The sequence below is a fragment of the Gorilla gorilla genome, chromosome 5, assembly GCF_029281585.2.
Source record: "Gorilla gorilla gorilla isolate KB3781 chromosome 5, NHGRI_mGorGor1-v2.1_pri, whole genome shotgun sequence".
NCBI lineage: Eukaryota > Metazoa > Chordata > Mammalia > Primates > Hominidae > Gorilla > Gorilla gorilla.
The window spans coordinates 173,360,944-173,385,252 of NC_073229.2; the positions used below are offsets into that span (position 1 = coordinate 173,360,944).

General features: G+C 40.2%; 1 long non-coding RNA gene across 1 annotated transcript in view; it reads right to left on the reverse strand.

The window, feature by feature from the left end:
• Positions 1-24,309, reverse strand: part of LOC129534284 (uncharacterized) — a 70,426-nt gene that overhangs the window by 15,971 nt on the left and 30,146 nt on the right. Inside the window, exon 2 of the long non-coding RNA XR_008680811.2 lies at positions 17,919-18,003. This is a non-coding gene — a long non-coding RNA (uncharacterized lncRNA). The remainder of the gene's footprint in view (positions 1-17,918; positions 18,004-24,309) is intronic.

A 24,309-nucleotide genomic window follows, 5' to 3' on the forward strand; every position in this document is an offset into this window, starting at 1 on the left:
TCTTTTCTTCTTGCTGATTTGTTTGAGTTCCTTATAGCTTCAGGATATTAGTCCTTTGTCAGATGCATAGTTCATGAAGATTTTCTCACACTTTGTGGGTTGTCTGTTTACTCCTCTGATTATTTATTTTGCTATGTAGATGCTTTTTAGTTTAATTAAGTCCCAAGTATTTATCTTTGTTTTGGTTGCTTTTGCTTTTTGGTTCTTGGTCACAACACCTTTGCCAAAGCCAGTATCTAGAAGGGTTTTTCTAATGTTATCTTCTAGAATTTTAATGGTTTCAGGTCTTAGATTTAAGTCTTTGATCCATCTTTAGTTGATTTTCAGACAAGGTGAGAGATGAGAATCCAGTTTCATTCTCCTACATGTCACTTGCCAATTATCCCAGCACCATTTGTTGAATAGGGTGCCCTTTCCCCACTTTATGTTTTTGCTTGCTTTGTCAAAGATCAGTTGGCTGTAAGTATTTGGCTTTATTTCTGGGTTCTCTGTTCTGTTCCATTGGTCTATGTGCCTATTTTTATGACATTACCATGCTGTTTTGGTGGCTATTGCCTTGTAATATAGTTTGAAGTCAGGTAATGTGATGCCCCCAGATTTATTCTTTTTGCTTGGTCTTGAATTGGCTATGTGGGCTCATTTTTGGTCCCATATGGGTGGGAGTTCAGTCAGGCTGGTGGGAAAAATTTTAAAGATAGTTATAAGTAATAGATACAAACCTTCCTGGAAGGCCGGGGTTGTTGCATAAGCTTCAGTAACAGATCTGGCTGAAGGCAGCCTAATCCTTATCTTAAGTAAATAGCTTAAAGTAGGTACAAAGGAATGTTAAGGGAGTTTATCTAAATAACTTGTTTACTCATGTGGTCCTAAAACCAACCTTCGATCATTCTCAGGCAGGATGGCTGTCCTGTGTGGAGGGCTAACAAGTTAATTACTCTCTAGTGGTGTTGACTCAAAGCCTTTGTCATTTAGTGTGTGCTGAATAAATGCAGGCAGGGCCAGCTAGTCAGGCAGTGGCTGCTACAACTCTTTCGGTCAGTTGTCTGGCCCCCTACCCTGCTCTTTCACTGAATATCAGTGTCTGAATACATTATTCATCCATCATGCAGTTAGGGTCTGTGGGACAGACCCTGGCACATGTGAATTTCAGAATTGTTTTTTTTCTAGTTCTACGAAGGATGATGATGGCATTTTGATGGGAACTGCATTGATTTTGTAGATTGCTTTGGGCAGTATGGTCATTTTCACATTTTCTACTCATCCATGAGCATAGGATGTGTTTCCATTTGTTTATGTCATCTGTTACTTCTTTCAGCAGTGCTTTGTAGTTTTCCTTGTAGAGGTCTTTCACCTCCCTGGTTAGGTATATTCCTAAGTATTTTATTTTATTTTATTTTATTTTGCAGCTATTGTAAAAGGGGTTGAGTTCTTGATTTGATTCTCAGCTTGATCGCTGTTGGTGTACAACAGTGCCACTGATTTGTGTGCATTGATTTTGTATCCTGAAACTTTACTGAATTCATTTATCAGTTCTAGGAGCTGTTTGGATAAGTCTTCAGGGTTTTCTAGGTGTATGACCATATCCTCAGTGAACAGTGACAGTTTGATTTCCTCTTTACTGATTTGGGTGCCCTGTATTTCTTTCTCTTGTCTAATTATTCTGGCTAAGACTTCCAGTACTATGTTGAATAGAAGTGGTAAAAGTGGACATCCTTGTCTTGTTCTAGTTTCCAAGGGGAATGCTTTCAACTTTTCCCCATTCAGTATAATGTTCACTGTGAGTTTGTCATAGATGGCTTTTATTACCTTAAGGGATGTTCCTTCTATGCCAATTTTGCTGAAGTTTTTATAAAAGGATGCTGAATTTTGCCAATTGCTTTTTCTGCCACTATTGAGATGATCATGTGATTTTTGTTTTAAATTCTGTTTCTGTGATGTATCACATTTATTGACTTGCATATGTTAAACCATCCCTGCATCCCTGGTATGAAACCCCCACTTGATCATAGTGAATTATCTTTTTGATATGCTGTTGGATTCAGTTCGCTAGTATTTTGTTGAGGATTTGTTTCTATATTAATCACGGATATTGATCTGCAGTTTTCTTTTTTGTTGTTGTTATGTCCTTTCCTGGTTTTGGTATTAGAGTGGTACTGGCTTCATAGAATGATTTAGGGAGGATCCTCTTTTTCTAAATTTTGGAGTAGTGTCAACAGAATTGGTACCAATTCTTCTTTGAATGACTGATAGCATTCACCTATGAATCCATCTGGTCCTGGGCTTTTTTTGTTTTTGCCAATTATTTTATTACCATATCAGTCTTGCTGCTTGTTATGGGTCTGTTCAGAGTTTATATTTCTTCCTGGTTTAATCTAGGAGGGTGGTATGTTTCCAGGAATTTATCCATCTCCTCTGGGTTTTCTAGTTTGTGTATGTAAGGTGTTCGTAGTAGGCTTGAATAATCTTTTGTATTTCTGTGACATTGGTCATAGTATCTGCTGTTTCATTTCTAATTGAGCTTATGTGAATATTCTTTCTTCTTTTCTTAGTTTCACTAATGGTCTATTGATGTTATTCATCTTTTCAAAGAACCAGCTTTTTGTTTCATTTGTCTTTTGTATTTTATTTGTTTCAATTTCATTTAGTTGTGCTGTGATCTTAGTTATTTTTTTTTCTTCTGCTGGGTTTGGGTTTGGCTTGTTCTTGCTTCTCCAGTTCCATGAGCTGTGACCTTAGATTGTCTATTTTGCTCTTTCAGACTTTTCTGATGTAGGCATTTAATGCTATGAACTTTCCTCTTAGCACCACTTTTGCTGTATTCCAGAGGTTTTGATAGGTTGTGTTATTATTGTCATCCCATTCAAATAATTTTTTAATTTCCATCTTGATTTGATTGTTGACCCTACAATTATTCAGGGGCAGGTTATTTAATTTCCTTGTATTTGCATGGGTTTGAGCGCTCCTTTTTGAGTTGATTTCCAATTTTATTCCACTGTGGTCTGAGAGAGTATTTGATAAAATTTCAATTTTCTTAAATTTATAGAGGCTTATTTTGTGGCCTGTTATATGGTCTATCTTGGAGAATATACCATGTGTTGATGAATAGAATGTATATCCTGCAGTTGTTGGGTAGAATGTTCTATACATATCTGTTAAGTCAATTTGTTCTAGGGTATAGTTTAAGACCTTTGTTGACTTTCTGTGTTGATGATCTGTCTAGTACTGTCAGTAGAGTATTGGAGTCCCCCACTATTATTGTATTGCCATCTATCTCATTTCTTAGGTCTAGTAGTACTTGTTCTATAAATCTGGGAGCTCCAATATTAGTTGCATGTAATATTTAGGATTGTAATATAATGTCCCTCTTTGTCTTTTTTAACTGTTGTTGCTTTAATATCTGTTTTATCTGATATAGTAATAGCTACTCCTGCTTGCTTTTGGTGTCCATTTGTATGGAATATCTTTCTCCACCCTTTTACCTTAAGTTTATGTGAGTCCTTATGTTAGATGAGTCTCTTGAAGGCAGCAGACATTTGGTTGGTGAATTGTTAACCATTCTGCCATTCTGTATCTTTTAAGTGGAGCATTTAGGCCATTTATATTCAGCATTAGTATTGAGATGTGAGGTACTATTCTATTCATCATGCTAATTGTTGCCTGAATACCCTGTGGGTTTTTTTCTTCATTGTTATTGTTTTATAGGTCCTGTGAGATTTATGCTCTAAGAAGGTTCTATTTTGGTGTATTTCGAGGTTTTGTTTCAAGATTTAGAGCTCCTTTTATCAGTTCTTATAGTGTTGGCTTGGTAGTGGCAAATTCTCTCAGCATTTGTTTGTCTGAAATAGACTATATCTTTCCTTTGTTTGTGAAGCTTAGTTTCGCTGGATACAAAATTCTGGGCTGATAATTGTTTTGTTTAAGGAGGCTAAAGATAAGACCCCAATCCCATCTAGCTTATAGGGTCTCTGCTGAGAAACCTGTTGTTAATCTGATACATTTTCCTTTATAGGTTACCTGATGCTTTTGCCTCACAACTCTTAAGATTCTTTCCTTCTTGACTTTAGGTAACTTGATGACTATGTGCCTAGGCAAAGAGCTTTTTGTGATGAATATCTTGGGTGTTCTTTGAGCTTCTTATATTTGGATGTCTAAATCTCTAGCAAGGCCAGGGAAGTTTTCCTCGATTATTCCCTCAAATATGTTTTCCAGACTTTTGCGTTTATCTTCTTCCTTGGGAACATCAATTATTCTTAGGTTTGGTTGTTTAACAGAATCCCAAACTTCTTGGAGGCTTTGTTCATTATTTTGATTCTGTTTTATTTGTCTTTGTCAGATTGGGTTAATTTGAAAGCCTTGTCTTTGAGCTCTGAAGTTCTTTCTTCTATTTGTTCAATACTATTGTTGAGGTTTTTCCGTGTATTTTGCATTTCTCTAAGAGTGTCCTTCATTTCCAGAAGTTGTGACTACTTTTTATTTATGCTATGTACTTCTCTGGAGATTTTTCCATCCATATCCTGTAACATTTTTTAAATTTCTTTAAGTTGGTATTCACCTTTCTCTGGTGCCTCCTTGAGTAACTTAATAATTGACCTTCTGAATTCTTTTGCTGGCAATTCAGATATTTCTTCTTGGTTTGGATTCATTGCTAGTGAGCTAGTGTGATCTTTTGGGGGCATAATAGAACCTTGTTTTGTCATATTACCAAAATTGTTCTTCTGGTTCCTTCTCATATGGGTACACTATGTCAGAGAAAAGATCTGGGGCTCAAGGGCTGCTGTTCATTTTCTTTTGCCCCACAGGTATTCCCTTGATGTGGCACACTCCTCTAGGGATGGGGCTTCCTAAGAGCCAGAGTGCAGTGATTGTTATTTCTCTTCTGATTCTAGCCACCCTGTGGAGCTACCAGGCTCTGGGCTGGTACTGGGGAGTGTCTGCGAAGAGTCCTGTGATGTGATCCATCTTCAGGTGGATACCAGCACCTGCTCCAGTGGAGGTAGCAGAGGAGTGAGGTGGACTTTTTGTGGGAACTTTGTTGTAGTTTTGTTTAGTGTGCTGGTTTTCTCTAATGCTGGTTGTCCTGGCAGGAAAGTTGTCATGTAGACAGACTCAGGACCTCTGGTTATCCAGGATGTTACAGGCAGTAGAGTTAGCTATTTTCTCCTTTCTTGGGACAAGGCTGTTCTTTTATGAGTTGCTGTAATGGTTTGTGTTGATTGGCCTCCAGCCAGGAGGTGGCGCTTTCAAGACAGCATCGGCTGTGGTAGTACAGGGAGGATACAAGCCTGCCCTAGGTTGGCCAGGTGATGGGTGAAGCCACAGAGCTTCAAAGAGATAATGTCTTTTGTCTTTGGCTACCAGGGCAGGTAGAGAAAGACCATCAGGTGGGGGCAGTCTTAGGCACGTCTGAGCTCAGACTCTCCTTGGGCAAGGCTTGCTGTGGCTGCTATAGGGGATGAGGGTGTTTTTCTCCAGCTGACAGAGTTATGTTTCCTGGGGGATTATGGCTGCCTCTGCTGCATCATACAGGTTGCCAGGGAAGTGGTGGAAAGTTGGCAGTGACAGGCCTCACCCAGCCCCTATGCAACCAAAAAGGCCAGTCTCAATCCCCCTGTGCTCCCCCAACAGCACCAACTTTATATCCAGGCAGCTGGTGAGAAAACTTTTTTTTAAAAGATCATTTTTCCTCAATTTTAATATTTCAGAAAATATATTTATTTATAAAAAATATTTTTTAAAGAATAAAACATTTTTAAAGTCTTCAACGCAAAACCAATAACAATGTATTGGCAAAAATCATGATGCCAGAGTAGAGGGGCTAAATTAGCCCTAACTAAAGGATGTGGTGGGCCCACTATAACAAGCTTAAAAGAAAGTCTTAAAAAGATAAAACTGATCCCAAGTAACTTAACTGCTAAAAAGGAAAAAAGTCGGTATTCATTAAAGAAATACAGTAAAATGAGCACTCAACAACGTAAAATTGACAATGCCTAAGATTCAATCAAAAATCACAAAGCATGTAAAGAAACGAGAAGAGATTACCTATAACCAGGAGAAGAATCAATCAATTACAGACTCAGAAATGCCAGAGATAATAGAATGTGTAGAAGGACCTTAAAAGATTTAATATTGAAAGATTAAGATTTTAAAATCTTATTAACATGTTCAAAGATATAAAATAAAACATAAAGATAATGATAAAAGAAATGGCAGATATGCAAAACATCCGAATAGAACTTGTAGAGGTTAAAAAAATCTGATATGAGAAATCCAAATGGAACTTGTAGAGGTTAAAAAAAAATCTGATAGGAGAAATATAAATGATAAGATTAACAGCAGATTAGACACTGCAGACAGGGGATTGACTGCAAAGGGTAATGAGAGCCTTTTGGAGGGCCATGGAAATGTTCTATGTCTTAACTTGATTGTGGCAGTGATTACATGATTGTATACATTTATCAGGTCATCAGACTGTTCACTTAAAATAAATGAGTTATACTGGGTGCAAAGTATACCTCAATAAAACTAGTTTTTAAATACTACAGCAAATGAAAGACGTCAGACATAAAAGAATACATACTATAAGGATCCAAATATATGAAACTTCTTCACCTAATTTATGGTGACAGAAAGCAGACCAGTGGTTGCCTGGGTGCAGAGTGAGAGAACAGTAGGAGGATAACTGCAAAGGGATGATGGAAATATTCTATACATTCATTGACATGGTGATTACATGGGTGTATACATTTGCCAAACTCACCCAACTCTACAATTAAAATAGATGTGTTTTATTTTATGTAATTACACCCCAATAAAGTTGAGAGATAAAGCAAAGAAATGGTTATATGTAAGTCTTCCTGTAAATGTGTGTTGGGAGGAGTTGGCATTTTTCTCGGCAGGTCTGGACTGGTCAAAGCATTTTAAAATTTCAACCAATAGTATTTGGACTGAAGACCCACTGTTCTATTCCTGGAAATTTCCCCTATACTGAGAATAGTTATTTAATACTCCAAGGAATATTAATGTGTGTTTAAAATGAAGATCACTGGTGTTCAAAAAACTTCATTAAAAGCAATAGTGGAACACCTTTACAAGCCTCTAAAAGGTAAGTTTAAATAGCAAGACTTCTAAAGGTAAAGGAAGGAGCAGCTACCTAGGTATTTTTTGACCTATTGGGCTTCTCAGTGTTGTTAGTGTCCCTGCTCGTAGTCGTGTAGGGATCTAAGAAAGCCAGTATCAGTGTAGTGGATGTTGTGGTACACAGCCAAGCCCTTCCCTTCAAGACCAAGACACTCAGTTCCCCAGCACCCTGGAGTGTTCACTTCCAATGGCTGCTAAATTTGCTCTCTGTTAAAGGGAACTGCCTGGCCCAAGTTTACATCCCCTCCTCCATGGTAACCCACCTCCAATGAGGGGTTAATGTGGGGGTACAAAGGCCTTGCCTCCTTACCCTAATTCAGGACAACTCAGAAGGACCATCTCAGCTCTGGAGCTCCCTGTGGGAGCAGCTGAGGTCCCTGTTGCAAATTTGCTGTGGTTCATTTTTCCCTCTCCCAATCCTGCTTCCCTCTCCCTCCCTCACCCCTCATTCTTTTCTTTTCTTTTTTTTTTTTTTTTTTTTTTTTTTGACAATGTCTATCTTCTCCCAGGCTGGAGTGCAGTGGTGCAATCTCAGCTTACTGCAACCGCTGCCTCCTAGGCTCAAGCAATCCTCCCACCTCAGCCTTCTGAGTGGATGGGACTACAGGTGCATGCCACCATGCCTGGCTAATTTTATGTTTTTTGTAGAGATAGGGTTTCCCCATGTTGCCCAGGCTAGTCTCGCACTCCTGAGCTCAGGTGATCCACATGCCTCAGCCTCCCAAAGTGCTGAGATTACAGGCATAAGCACCGCACCCAGACACTCATGGATGTTTTCTTGAGGGAACACTCCCATAAAGCTTCTGCACACAGACCTCCAACTTCAAGTCTGTTTCCCAGGGAACTTGACCTAAGGCAATGAGTAAATAAGAGGGGAATTACCTGTGTCTGGTGGGATCGTTCTATGCCCAGGTAAAAAATAAATATCCAATGTCACTAGCTCTTTTATTTCCAATTGATCAGTTATAAAATGTAATGGAAAGGCCAGGTGTGGTGGCTCATGCCTGTAATCCCAGCACATTGGGAGGCTGAGGCAGATAAATCACGAGATCAGGAGTTCAAGACCAGCCTGGCCAATATGGTGAAACCCCGTCTCTACTAAAAACACAAAAAATTAGCTGGGCGTAGTGGCGGGCTCCTGTTATCCCAGCTAGTTGGGAGGCTGAGGCAGGAGAATCGCTTGAACCCAGGAGGCAGAGGTCGCAGTGAGCTGAGACCGTGCCTTTGCACTCCAGCCTGGGCGACAGAGTGAGACTCCATCTCAAAAAAATAAAATAATAATAACAATAATAATAATAATAATAATGAGGAAAAAAAGCCAATCACAAAAACAAAAAAAATAGGGAATATACCTAGGAATAACCTTAACAAAAGACAAGTGTGCAACATATATTGATAAAACTCTACTAAAAGTCATTTTAAAAGATAAGAAACAGAGAAAAGTACATTTTTTTCTTGTATAAGAAAATTCAATCCTTATAAAGTGAGAGTGATTTTCCCTAAATGAGTCTATAAGTTTGATGTAGTCTAAATTGGAATTTGATTAAAAATAATACAAAGTTCATGCAGAAGAATGAACATAAAAAATAGGGAAATTAAAAAAAATAGAATGAAAAATGGACAGTGATTTAGCCTTGTGCCCCAAATTTTGTAATATAAAGCTGTGGTCATTTCTTGCAGGACTCTTTCTTTTTCCTAGGCTCTCTGCCCTGAGACTCAGACCCTCCGATGTGTTCTCCACCTCCCCCCTTTCCTGCTATGTAGCAAATACCTGTTCATTTTGTCTCTCTCATACTGCTATAATCTCTTAATGGGACAATCTATGCTTTTCAAGGTATGTCTTCAGTACCCAGCCTGCACAAACAATGCTTGTGCAAAGTGTTGAATGAAGGAATGATCATCAAGTGAATAAATAACCAACTCAAAGCCAAGCACAAAAATGGCCACAGTAGAGCTTAGTTCATTCCTTCCTTTGCGAGATCCTGGAGCCACTGTCATTATAATCTAAGCTGATACCAATACCATCAAGTAGTAAATACTTATTTCCTGCAGATATGCCCCTTTTGCTCTGTGTGCAAAATTACACTTAAAATAATACAGGTGGCCGGGTGCTCACGCCTGTAATCCCAGCACTTTGGGAGGCAAGGCAGGCTGATCACCTGAGGTCGGGAGTTGAAGACCAGGCTGGCCAACATGGTGAAATCCCGTCTCAACTAAAAATACAAAAAATTAGCCGGGCGTGGTGACGGGCACCTGTAATCCCAGCTACTCAGGAGGCTGAGGCAGGAGAATCACTTGAACCCAGGAGGTGGAGGTTGCAGCAAGCCAAGATCATGCCACTGCACTCCAGCCTGGGTGACAAGATCAAAACTCCATCTCAAAAGAAATGATAAAAATTAAAATTAAAATAAAATAATACATGCACTTGTAAACATGTCCACATATACATGATAACACTGCACATCAGATTACATTCTTAAGTCTGCCCAGCAACGAAGACCTTTAAAGACCAGTGTCTCAGCTGCCTTTACAAGGAAGATGTTTTCAATACTGTCGTTGAGAAATGAAAGTCAGTGTCATGAGCTCTGTTTTTCCCTCGGGAAAGTCAAGGAAGGGCACTGCATTTACACCAGGATGTGTTGACAATGTCTAACTACATCGAATCTTATCTACACCAGCAGTAAATCCCCTCACCCATCGAGCTGGTAAGAGGGCCCGTTTCCTTCATCACTGCTGCCAGCCAAGGTTTCAGTCCTTCCGCTCCCCAAGAGATTTCATTTCAGAACTGAGATGATAAAGTACTCAAATGGTGCAATCCAAGTCCCAAGGAATTTTAACAACAATAACCCCCTTTGCAAAGCAGGGGAGAGAATGCCCTGTCCTACTGTAAACTTCCTGGCGATTCTCATAGTCATTTCACCACCTGTGCCCATACCCATTACCAGAAAGCAGGATTCACCCAGTCCATGAAAACTTAAAGCTGGACTTAAAGCTACAAAACCCCCAAGCACATTTCATTTTGAGTTGTTAATACAGTCCCAGTCTACCACCTGATTACCAAGTAGGTTTTCAGTTTCAGCTTTTATCAGTGTAAAGCTCAGAGCCACAGAACGCCAACTGAGCAAACGATTTAATGAAAGCAGAATGAAGGCACAGGCTTGGCTACTACTAAAAGACACAGTGGAAGTTTGTTTTTTTGAGGAAGATATGTAAATCTGATGAACAAAAGCTGTAGTTGAGTGCACCCCTGGAAATATAATGAAAACTCCCCCTCAGTTAGAAGCATCCATACACATTTTGGGTCTCTCAATACGTAGCTTTCAAATCCTTGCAATTTCAGGGCCCGTGTACTCCAACTCTAGATACGCCATTGATTTGATCTGAATGTCGTAATGAGAATTCAGTCTGTGGTCTTAAAACTTGGAGCTGGACTCTCTAAAGTCTGGACCTTTTAAAGAAAACAAGCTTTTTGGTGTTTATGTGTTTTCTTTGTTGCTTTGGCCTCAAGCTCCTCATAAAAGGGCTTGAAGAAAATTTATAAAACATGCACAAACAATATGCATAATGTGCAGAAAAGGCCTTGAAAACATGCATACTGAAGAATGTCCATAAAATTTAGAGAAGCTTGTACCTTCTTAAATCTTCTTAACAATGCTACAAGGTAGGTACTGTTATCACCATAACCATCCCCAAGATTCAAAAAGAAAATACTTGAGGAAAAGGCTGGCTGAGTTACCCCAAAGAAGGGAAAGGTAAAACTGCTCCAGTTTCCCTGGGGATGAAGACAAAACATCTCCTAGAAATCTCTTTGGGTCTGGTCTGCCTGGAAATAGCTGTTTCTGGGAAAAGCAATCAGGCTGAATCAAGAGTAACATACTAATTCCAAATCCTCACAATTACATGTTGAGAGCCTGCCTAGATATTCTGGGTGCCACCTTGCAATTGGCCAGTTGTGTTGCTGACAGCTCGGTGCATATCAGGGAAAAGACACACTCTCAGTTGGCGCCTCTTACAGTCACATTAATCCTACTGAAGTGTGGTTCTGGAACACAGCCAGTCTACCCCACTGAGGCAAGGCTTGATGGAGCACAGGCTAGCATGGCTGCACCTGACCAGCTCAGGGGATGAAGGATGGAAGAAGCAGGACAGTTTAAATGTCTGTATGGTGAGTATTCAGGCATCACTATTAACTAAAAAGACACATGGAGCCAGTAGCTCATGTGATAGCTGTGGAAACGCAGACAGGCACCTGGCTCAGAAGAGCTGACAGGGATCCCAAATCAGCTCATTTTAAGTGTAAGTCATGTGGGCTTCAAGACAAAGATGCTAATCCATGAACACGAACAACCTTGGCTCACATAGAGTCATCAACCAAAAGACAGTTTTTATGCTTCCAGAGTGGTGATAGCAGCAAATATTCATAGCTCACCTAACTCTCCCAGCCTCAAATAAGACATAAGAAAAGTTCCAACATAGTCCTTATCTGGAAGGAAGCATATCCAGCTAGCAAGGTAAAAGTAACCCTAACCAAACCAGGAGAAGATGTACCACAGCAGATTATGTCTAAATTCTATTGCCCAAATAGTAATGGCCATAACCATTTTGAGGATGCAGAAATTCTTAAGGGTGAGCTGGACCCTCCAGGGTAAGCGATTTAAATTGAGACACAGGCAAGCATCACATGTAGAAGGAACAACGAAAGCTGAGCCATGTAAAAAGAAAAGAGACTATTGGACATTGAAAATATTGAGAAAGTCAAACCATTCAGTGAAGACAAGGGCCCCCAAACAAGAGATTTACACTTGATAATCAAACCAGAAATTTTCAAACAACTCAAAAATTTCTCCAAGTAGACATTGCAAAGAGTAATGAGAGCACCTGTAGAACATTGTCCTCCCCATCTGGCAGCCCCTACTCAAATATGTCTTAACCAGCATATTCAGTTTTTGTCTGTTTTATGTATTCAGATTCCACGTGAGATTTTGTTTTAGAATAAGTTGCTTTAAAATATTTTTAAATGTTATAGAGACCCTAACAAGGAGAACAAGCAGGATAAGCTACAAAATCATAGTTTTTTAAAAGACAAACATTTGCAGATCAATAAAAGTTGACTTAATTCATGTCCAGCAAGCCAGCACAACAAGAAATGTTAAAAAGTTTTTCAGGTCCAATGGAATCGATACCAGATGGAAGCATAGATCTGCTAGAAACAATAAAGGGTATAAGAAAGACATTTTAAAAAATCAAATACCTAGGAATAAATCTAAAACAATAGCTAGAAGTCCTCTACACTGAAAACTAAAGATTATTTGCTAAGAAAAATTAAACAAGCTGTACATAAATGAAGACTTATACCATGTTCATGGATTGGTAAACTAAATATAATTAAGAAGTCCATTTAGAGTCTCTCTCTTTTGGTCAAGATAGGGAAACATAATTTTCCTTCCCACCTGAAACAACTAAAAAACTAGACAAAATATATAAAACAACAGTTTTCAAGAAAATGGATATCAGACAATGAAGAAAAATAATTCCTAAGAAAAAAGGAAAAAAATAAGTGAGTAAAGTGAGTCCTATGATTGCTCCAGCATATAACCTTGTATTTCCAGGCCATGACAGAGGGAGTGGTAATCTAGGTAGAGCCCAGCAGATTCCTTAAGTTAAGGAGATGAAGTTGATATTCTGGGGAGATCAAGGCAGCTAGAGTTCACAGGGCAGAATACGGGAAAGGAGAAAGCAGCACAGAAAGAAAACTCCAAAAATCTGAGGTGATCCCTTTTGAGTATATATACCAATTTTTTTTTTCGGTCTACTATTTGTCTTTTGAATGACACAAGACAAACAATTTTTTAACGATGTATATAATCAAATATGTCTCTCCTTTCCTTTATGACTACTGGGTTTGCTGTCTTGCTTAAAAAAGTCTACTTCATTTCAAGTCATTTTATTTTATGAACTTGGCTCAGCATTTTAAGGGCATATTCTTTTGGGGGGCCTACAGCTCTAGACATAACAACCTTAAAGACAGCAAGAGCAGGAAAGGAATATTTTCAAAAAACCATGCCTGCAGGTGGGGAACAGTTTAGTTATATAGTGGTTAAGAGCTGTAGAGTCAGATGGTCCTGGAGAGGAGTTCCACTTCCTGAGTGAGAATCCTGGGTGAATAACTCTGGGGCCTTTAGGCAAGTTACTTAACCTCCTCTGTCAAAAGGGATATATTAGTAGCTACTTGATATGCTTATGATAACTAACAACAATGCATGTAAAGCATTTAGCATAGGGCTTAGCACACAGTGAGTGTTCAGTAAGTAATAACTTTTATTACTACTATTACTAGCATAGAAAAACTAGGAGAGGCCGGGCATGGTGGCTTATGCCTGTAATCCCAGCACTTTGGGAGGCCAAAGCAGGGCAGATCACCTGAGGCCAGGAGTTCGAGACCAGCCTGGCCAACATGGTGAAACCCTATGTCAACTAACAACACAAAAAATCAGCCGGGCATGGCGGCACACAGCTGTGATCCCAGCTACTTGAGAGGCTGAGGCAGGAAAATCACTTGAAATCAGGAGGCAGAGATTGCAGTGAGCAGAGATTGCAACATTGCACTCCAGCCTGGGCAACGAGAGTGAAGCTCCATTTCAAAAAACATGAAAAGAAAAACTAGGAGAGAATTTTAGAAAGATAGGCTGGGGTTAGACAGTTTGAACTTCGATATGTCAAGGATGGAAAACAATGGAAGGTTTACTAGCCAAGGAGTAATGTGAGATAGGAAGTGTTTAATAAAAATCCATCTCTCTTTAAGGATATATGGTATCCTTAAAAGGCCATATTTATATTGACTTATGTATCTTTTTATCTGAAAATCCTATCTCAGAAAAAAAAGCACTTCTTAAACACCGTTACACTTTAAAACTTCTTGTGATTTGATCAGATAATGATTATTTCATCAATCTACAGCTTATCTTAGGTGAAGATTCTTGTTCCATAATCAAAAACATATTAAATCTTAAAACTCTATAACTTGATTTTTCTATATTCTTATTTGTAGGGCAGTAGAAATTATTAATCAACTAAGAACAACTGAGTGGTCATCTCATTGGCTTTCACTACTTACCTACAGGCAGATAGAATGTCACCTTCCAGCAGAATGTGTCTGCCTTCTGCATCTGTTATGGACTGAATATTGTGTCCCCACAAAATTCATTTGTTCAAGCTCTAACTCCCACTGTGACTATATTTGGAAATCGAGCCTTTAAGAAAATATTTAAGCTTAAATGAGGTCATAAGCGTGGGGCCCTAACTCGATAGGATTAGTGTCCTTATAAAAAGAGACACCACACAGCTCTCTCTCTCTCTCTCTTTTTTCCCTTTCGCCCTCTCTCTCAGAGCTTGCACGGAGGAAACACCATGTCAGCACACAGCTATGTGGTGGCCACCTATAAGCCAAGAGAAGAGGCCTCAGAATGAAACCAAATTTACTGGCACCTTAATCTTGGACTTTCAGCCCCCAGAACTGTGAGAAAATAAATGTCTATTGTTTCAGCCACCCAGTCTGGGTATTTTGTGAAGGTAGCCTCAGCAGACTGAGACAGCATCTGATCAAGTACTGACATCCAGAGTCAAACTCTCATTCTATGTTAGATACTAGGATATTTTAATCCAAACTAAAGTTATTTTAAAAGATAAGGTTTCTGTTTCTCCATTCTTTCCAAACCAAGGTTGCTCTTGTCTCCAAGGAAGGGATCTCTGGAGCCCACAAGCTGAGGCAGGGTGGAGGAGCACCCTTTCTTCCCATTCGGCAGGGTGCTAGGTCCCTCCTGGGAGAACCATGGGAGAATGTAGATCTAGAAGCCACGTGGCTGAGTAAATCAAATACTCATGAGAGTTATAAAGCACAAAGAAATATCAATTTCAATTTTAATCCATATCATGAACTCGCAGTTACAGTGTCTTCCTAAAGAAATGACATGGCTTAACTCATAAGCTCCTCTTCCCACCTGCCATTCTCCTTGTTTGGGGTTACTGTTGAGAGACTGAATATATCATCAGACAACAGCCAGACTGTATATAAAAACAGGTCTCTAACCCACAACCTGCTCAGGAAATCAAACCCCTTATCTCCAATAAACAACCCAGGAAGCCAGCCTGCTATAAGTCTGACTTGGGAAGCCAGATTGCTATCTCTTTAAACAGTCCAAAAAGGTAAATAATAACTTCTGTAACAATCAGCCCCAAGTGCCCAGGACTTGATTAATAATAGATAACTTCCCCAATTTTTGTCCCCACTTCCAATTTAGGACCAACCAGGGAATGCCCTAGCCAATCACATGAGTGATTGGCTCCTAGATAGCCCACCTGCAGCTCCCCCTGCCAACAGCCTTCAGCTGGGGCACACGGGAAGCTTCTCTGTTTTCCACTAAATGCCTTCCCAGTCCTCTGCCTGCCTTTGATTCTCTGCCAAACACAGTGACACTGGCTGACTCCTTTGCAATTGCAATCTCTGAATAAATAGCCTCTGCATTTCTCATTTAGTTGGTTTTTGTTCATTTCCAGTGTCTTTTCATCTATTCCCTAGAAGATTGAAAAGATTTTTTTCCCTAATTGCATCTTGAAACATTTTCTTTCATATTTATGAGGCAGATATTGCTTTTTTCCACAATTATAAATTAAAGGGCATACTCCATCCTTTTGACAAATGTGAACTTAAAAAAATTTTTTTTTATTTTACTTTAAGTTCTGGGATACAAGTGCAGAACGTGTAGGTTTGTTACACAGTTATATGTCTGCCACAGTGGTTTGCTGCACTTATCCACCCATCAAATGTGTACTTGAAAGATAGCCCAGAGGTTCCAGGTCCCAGAGTGATAGTTCTAGGCCAGCGATGTGCACACAGGGCCCCTGACCACCTCCCTGTTCTACCCCAGATTCACGTCATTTTTTGAAAAGTATTGGTAGTGACTTCCCCGGTAAGCCTGAGTTCCCAGATCCGACCCTGGCACCCGCAGCTCCCTGTCTTCTCTGTGCCATTGCTCATTAAGCTGCGCTGGTTGCCTGACCCCCTAGGTGTCCCCCCTGGGGACTGGGCACACAGTCTAGGTACTTGTTTTGCTCAAGACAATGAAAAAGGCACGAGGAACACTTCAAAGGAAGCTTTCAAACTGCTGATCTTGGCAGTTCTGCTGTTTTCAAAGACAACAGAACAGTGGGAAGGAGGAAGATTTCATTTCCCTGGAGCTTCTCTGCTTAGCTCTGGAAACAATAGTAACCAAGTGCATTTTGGGAGGAATCATTTGCACCAGGTCCTTATCTGCATTGCTTGGAATAAGGTTTTATAAAAAACAAAACATCAACAACAACAAGAAAACTCCCCACTTAATTCAAACGCCACATTCATTTTCGTCTGGTTTGTTTCTCATCAATAAAAATGCATAATTAACTCCCTGAAGTTAGGCATTGCTAATAAATAGAAATCCATTTCAATGAATTCATAACCTTTGGGATTTCTGATTTAACCCTGTAATCTACTTCATTGACAAATTTTAAATGACTTGATGGAAGAAAATGAAGGTCCTAAGCTGCTGTTTGATGCTCAGTAGCTTGTTTCTTTTCTTAGTAGGTAGGGAGGCAGACTTCTCAGGCTTTACTATGGCTTACCCTAGGAGGACAACAGCACTCAACATAGGCTCAACAAAGCATCATATTTTTAATCCATCAGCAGTTTTCCAGAAGAATGTTGCTCATAATTATATAACTTAAAGTAACAGAGAGTTAGCAAGAGAGGAGTCAACACAGGCACAATCTACCCGTCTATCCTCACCCATCTTTAGATATTGGTCAGCAGCTGTCATGGACTGGAGACTCCTGGGACCAATGGCCAATGACTGTGAGGACTGGAAACTGCAGTTCCTTGCTTTGTGTGTAGCTCTCTCCTCTGACTTGAGAATGCTGTTTAAAACGGTCTAGGTATAGTTCTAAACAGCTGACTCATCATTAAGGACACGTGTCTGCAGAGAAGTCAGCAAGTGCAATTAATGTTAAAAATAAGATAACCTTTCAAAATACTACCCACGCACTACACCTGGCGTGTGGAAAAGAGGGGGCAGTCAATATCCCCTACATGGCCTACTGTTAGCCAGCCGAGCATACACAGAGTATAGGAAAAATATGTAAAACCGATCTTTATTTTGAATTTGAACCATGCATTCTATTATGGGTCCTACTCCAGGTGTTGTCCCATTGTATTCCAGGTGCCTTTCCCAGTTTCCCAGGGTGCAGGCCTGGTAATTGATTCTCTGAGTGACCATGTGGTCACTCCCTTGTAGCCAGTTGCCCTCTCTGACTCTGACCTTCCACCCATCCTCCGTTTCCTTCAATCCTCCAGACCTTGGAATCTCTTCTCCTCCTGGCAAGGACTCCTGTCTTGGATGAACTTTAGTCAGGCTCCTCTGAGCCCACAGCTAGGCTTTATCCTTAGTCCTGGCCTTGGCCTGCTGAGCCCAGTTTTAGGAAAAAAAAAAAAAAAAAAAAGTCCTGCTAAGGCAGCTTATCCAAAATCCCACCCTTGATATCTAACCAAGTTCCTCTTGGTAACTTTCCATTTCACCTCCTCAGCTGCCTGTTGGCTATACACCTCCTCTTGTTTCTGTTGTATCGAGAGTTGAGTTCAACTTCTCTCCCCTATTACAGTAGTGTTGAAGAAAGCCTGCCTTGCCATTTTTAACAAATGTCAGAATAATTTCTCTTTAACCCTTCTCAAACCCAGGGCCCCACCTCTTCTGCACCTGGAGTTCTCTTTGTCTTTAAGTGCTCGTCTCCTTCTTCAGATTAACACCCACTGCCAGGTGCTGGGGCGTTGAATCCTGAGTGCTGGAAGAGAAGATAAATGAAAAGCAGCTTTCTCAGCAGTCTGTTTTCAGGGCTGGGAAGGTGGGATAATCACAGCTTTCCCACTCCTAAGTTAACGGTTCTGTGGCATCTCCCTTCCTTTTGCTAAGAGTAGCTGTCTTCTTAGTAACCCTGGTCTGGAACCCCAGGAGAAAAACAGGGGAAGAAAAAGAAAAAAAGCAAGGCCTCATTCGTGATATCAGAAGAACTGAAAAACCTTACTACCTGTCCACCACAAAAGAATTATCCTGTATATGGAATTAGAAATAATTAATGTGATTTGAAACTGGTACAAAGCAAACAATCAAAAGGCTCTGCTGAATTACTGGTGCCATGTGGAAATAAATGGGTTTGGAGTCAGATGGGCCTGAATTTAAAGCCTGCCTCCCCCATCTAGCTTGCCAGGACCTCAAGCAAGCAGGTTAACGCTGGAGCCGAGATGCCTTGTCTGTAAAAATCTCTTACCTCACAAGGTCAGTAAGAGGAATAGATGAGCATCTAACACCACGCTTAGTGCAGGGTTATTTTTTAAAGGTTCATTTTCACTTCCTGACTCTCACTCTGTTTGAGAGACAACAGTCTCTATGGGGCCCATTTTGGAGACTAGAAAAATATATCGTTCAAAAAGTGCTTGATTTTTTTTATCTTCCATGCTTTGATTTTGTGATTTATCTGATGCTAACATTATCATTTAAGAAATCACAATATTTTTGTATGTCTTTTAATATTTTATAAGGCAATTCTATTTCTTTCAGTGTAAAATATAAGGACATTTTAAAACATAGTTTTATTTTTCTGAGCTAACATGTTTTTAGACAGAATGAAGTTATAGTGCCACAATGAGTGAGAGGAAAATAAGAAATTTAGTAGAATGTAAAGTGATAAAACAGTAAACTAAATGTTTACATTTAAGTTCTATTATTTTTCTATGAAAAAATCAAGACATATGCATAAGTAGAAAGAATAGTGTAATGAACCCCCTTGTATCTGTCACCCCATCTTAACAATTACATTTTGCCAATCTTGTTTTGTCTGTACATCACCCTGCAGTTCTCACCATCCTCTTCACTGGAATGTTTTAAAGCAAATTCTCAACATCATATTTTAGTGCATATTTCCAATAGAGAATTCTTCTTATTTTATATAATCAAATTACTACTAATATAGCTAATAAAATTTAACAGTAATTCCTTATATAGTTCCTATGTATTCTCAGTGTCCACTCAATGTTTAAATACCCTGATTGTCTCAAAAGCATCTTTTTACAGTTGACTTGATTGAATCTGGCCCAAATAAGAAATTTGGTTGATATGTTATGTAAGTCTCTTTTAATCTATATCATTCCTCCCTCCTTCCCACCCCATTTGTATTAGTCTGTTCTCACGTTGCTGTAAACACCTGAGGCTAGGTAACTTATAAAGAAAAGAGGTTTAATTGGCTCACAGTTCTGCAGGCTGTATAGGAAGCATGACTCTGGCACCTGCTCAGCTTCTGGGGAGGCCTCAGGAAACTTACAATCATGGCAGAAGGCAAAGGCGAAGCAGGCCCTTCTTACATGACCAGTGTAGGATGGAGAGAAAGGTGGAAGGAGGTGCTACTCATTTTTAAACAACCAGATCTCATGAGAACTCTATCATGAGAACAGCACCAAAGGGGGAATCTGCCCCCATGATCCAATCACCTCCCACCAGGCCCCACCTCTAACATTGGGGATTACAATTGAACATGAGATGTGGGTGGCGATCCAGATCCAAACCATATCACTATTCATGCTGTTTATTTGTTGAAAAAACCAAGCCATTTGTCTTATTGAATTTCCCATGCTCTGAATTCGTCTAATTGCATCATTGTGGTGTCATTTAACATACTCCCCGTCCCCTGTATTTCCTGTGAGGGTGGTTGGATCTAGAGACTTGATCAGATTCCGGTTCAATTTTTCAGCAGAACTTCATGGAAGGAGCTTGTACTTACTATTGATCACATCAGGAGACACAAAATATCTCTTCTCTAGTGAATTTTCAACTGATCAATGAAACAAAAAGTTATTTGGATTCCAATCCAGGATAATAACTCTCCATTTATGGTGGAAAGACAAGATTTTTTGAGTCATCCGGACTTGAGACAAAACACTGAACTGTGGCACTATGGACAAGACATTGTGATTTTCCCATGTTGGGTGCTGGATATTCTTGTATTCCTATAAATATTCTTGAGCTTTGTTCTGGGATGCAGTTACATTACTTGGAAACAGTTTGACTCTTTGGGGTGTTGTTTTTAATATTGTTAGATGGGTCTGGAGCAGCATTAATCTAGAGCTAATTTTGTGCTACTGCTGAAGCAAGCCCTTTGAGTTCTCTACCCAGTGCCCATGCATTAGGAGGGTTTCCAGTCTGGCTGGTGGCCTGTGTGAGCACAAGGCACCGTTCCCTCAAAGCCTTTAGGATGGTTCTTTCCCCAGCCTCACACACAAGCAACGATCAGTCCTCTACTAAGTACAGTATTACAGACCTTGAGGTACAGACACTGCAGAAGCCAGACAATAATTCCCATTCCTATGAAATATACAAGTATTGTACAGATTACAACTTCCAAAAAAAATCAAGCAAATGTTGCCAACTTAAACCTCATTCACAAATGGGATTATCTCAACAAACCAAGTCCATTCCCCATGAATGCAGGAAAATAAACAAATATGTGCAAGAGCCCTATCAGATCACAGTATAGAAGGTCTTGTTGAAAGGATTTTTTAAGTAAGTCCCTGCTTTCTCCTTCTCTCATGTAGAAAAAAGCAAAATATACCTTTGCAAGGAGTATTTCCATTGGAAATCATTTTGCTGTCATGGAGGTGGAGAAAAATAATTTAAAACAGATAAAAGACTGGATCTGGATAACTTTTCTTTTCTTTTAGATCTTAAAAGCCATTCATTTCAATACCACAAGCCCATGTAAGAATGCCATTTAAAATAATGATTTTACATTCTCTAAATCTTTGGTATTTGTCATTTTGAGGGAATATTATGTATCATAAGACTGCTTTTATTTTCTTCCCATCAGACAAGATTATCCAAAGCAGTTACTAATTAGCTGATTCAGGGCCCGTGATAAGAACATACAAGAACTTTAGAAGTTGTGTGGCTCCATGGCCACTTTAAACCTGGGGGGTCGGCAAGTACACAACCAGTAATTTTTCTTAGTGCCAATGGTCGTGTCTCAGGCGGTTTGTACCACATGGGTTGTTGTGGTGGTGGTGGTGATTACTGATGTTCTTTTAAGAACTTTTAGAAGTTCTAGAAACACCGAGAATCAGATTAGCTGTCAGAAGGAGCAGAGAGATTATCCAACATTGGTTATGTATACGGGATATTAAATAATATTGTTCTCAATAACATTAACAATGAAATATGACAACTTAATAATATAAATCTTAAAGATATACCAGGTCTCTTTAGAGATGAGATAGTTATCTTTATAGTTATGCCCTAAGCATTTCAATTAACTTGACAAGTTATAGCGATAAATACATAAAAGTTGCAAAAGTTACATCTTCAATAAAGGGAATGTAGTGGTTTTCTTAATCCAAAATTTCGTTTTATGTATGATACGCCCAGTGTTCTCTGTATGTGTGATTGGAAGACGCCATTGCTGGACAGGAGGAAGTGCAGATGCCCTAAACATTTAACCAGGTTCACATAGAACAGTAGGCTCTGCTTTAAGAGGGCAGATTAAGTGCATGTATTTACTTGCTTTCCATGGAATCCCACTTAAATAACACTTGAACAAGTAGAATAAATTCTTAACAGTACTGAGTGCTGTTTTTGACATATTCCTGAAAACCAAATACATGGGATCATATTGATACAAAATCATAGCAAGGAATGACAACTCTTTTCCCCAAAGAGCCCTGTGCCCACCTGCATTAGATTCCCAAGGCTGCCATAACCAAGCACTGGTGCCACAAACAGGGAGGTTTATAACACAGATGTATCTTCTTACAGTCCTGGAGGATAAAAGTTCGAAATAAAGGTACGAGCAAGGTTAGTTCCTTCGGAGAGCTCTGGGCGAAAATATGTTCTGTGCCCTTCTCCCAGCCTCTGGGGTTCCCAGCAGTCCTCGGCGCTCCTTGCATTGTAGACACATCGCTCCAGTCTCTACCTCTGTGGTTATATGGGTTCTCCCTGTGTGTTTCTGTGTGTCTTCATCTCTTCTCCTCCTCTCCTCCTCTTTTTTTTTTGAGATGGTATCTCACTCTGTTGCCTAGGCTGGAGTGCAGCGGCGTGATCTCAGCTCACTGCAACCTCCGCCTCTACAGTTCAAGCGATTCTTCTGCCTCAGCCTCCGGAGTAGCTGGGATTACAGGTGCCCAACACCATGTCCGGCTAATTTTTTTGTATTTTTAGCAGAGACAGGATTTCACCATGTTGGCCAGGCTGGTCTCAAACTCCTGACCTCAGATGATCCGCCCACCTCAGCCTCCCAAAGTGTTGGGATTACAGGCATGAGCCACTGAGCCTGGCCTTCTCCTCTTATAAGGACACCAGCGATACTAGATTCAGGGTCCATCCTACTCCAATATGATCTTATCTTAATTACATCTTCAGTGACCCTATGCCCAAATAAGGTCACATTCTGAGGTAGCAGGGACTAGAACTTCAACATATCTTTTATCTTTTAGGGGGGCACAATTTAACCTGTAGCACCATCATTCACCTGTTTGCGTTCAGATTCATTTCCTACTCTCTGTCTGTCTCTGTCTCTCTCTCTCTGCTCTTTCTGTGTCTCAAAGTATTAACTCCTACAATCTATATTTTCCAGACTCCCTTGCCAAACTGGCTTCTGGCTGATGTCAACCAACGGGAGGCACTAGCAAGGGACTGGCAGGAGGGAGAACCAAAGAAGCCAGGGTGATTCTCCCCTCTATCTCTGCCTTGGGCAGTGTCTCCAGTAGTAGCTATATCTACTCCATGATTCTAGTTCCTTCTGGAAGGCTTGCTGTAGCTGGGAGGCTCTCCCGGTATGCAGCAAGGGGGCCAGAGCTGCTAAACTCTGTGAATGCCATCCTCCAACTCGCCTCCGCTTCTAAAATCTGAGTTGCTTCATTCTTCAGTTTGCTCTGTCAGCTCTTCCAAGACTTTTATGATTAATTCCCCTAATTAAATTCCCTCTATTGAACTACCTGGCATAAGTTCTGTTTTCCTGACAGACCCCTGACTGATCAAGCTTCAGGCGATGCCAAGCTCTGAGTCAACTAGTAGAGAACAGGAGTGGGCCAGGGGGCAGACATCAAGGCAAGTATTGAAAGGACCACCAATGGGATAAGAGAGCAGACCCCAGTGCCCCCCTTCCCTCCCCCTGCAAACGCAGCACAACTGTCAGGAGACGTGTGTGGGAAATAATAGCTGTGTGCAAAATCCTTCACGTTTCTTAGTGGGCAGCCAGTAGATACTATCCAATGTTGTTTTCAGAAGGAACTATAAGCATATTTCTAGTGTAATGATGTTACAGTAGCCACCAAAATTATTTAAAACATCAGTAAATAAAAATTATCTCTCAGGACTTAGACTTAGGGTAGGCAGGAATGGGCTTATTTTGGTTTATTTTCTCTCCTTCTGTGCTATTTGAACGTTGTAAAACTTTTGCCTCTATTACTTTTTGTTGTTGTTGTTGAGACGGAGTCTCGCTCTGTCACCCAGGCTGGAGTGCAGTGGCGAGATCTCGGCTCACTGCAAGCTCCACCTCCTGGGTTCACGCCATTCTCCTGCCTCAGCCTACCGAGTAGCTGGGACTACAGGTGCCCGCCACGGCGCCCAGCTAATTTTTTGTATTTTTTAGTAGAGACGGGGTTTCACCGTGGTCTTGATCTCCTGACCTCGTGATCCACCCGCCTCGGCCTCCCAAAGAGCTGGGATTACAGGCGTGAGCCACTGCACCCAGCCGCCTCTATTACTTCTTTCATGTTTTAAGCACTAATTTCAAAGATTTGGCTGGGTTTTTGTCTAGCTAAGGAACAAGTGATTTTATATCAAGCCTTATTTCCTGGACATAGAAGGGGGAAGGTAGAGATGAAAGAGTGGAGAATTTTGAAGCAGGCATGTGAATAAAGAAGGTAATGACACTACCCATTGACTAAGTAATTGCTTTACATGTTACACTGTGGATGGGGGAAATCCATGCAGAGGGTGTTTCATGTTAGGAAATATGCCACTCTTTCCAAATGTGATATTTTTGAGAATTACTGTGTGTTAGGCCATTCTTGCATTGCTATATAAAAAAAAAAACAAAACCTGAGGC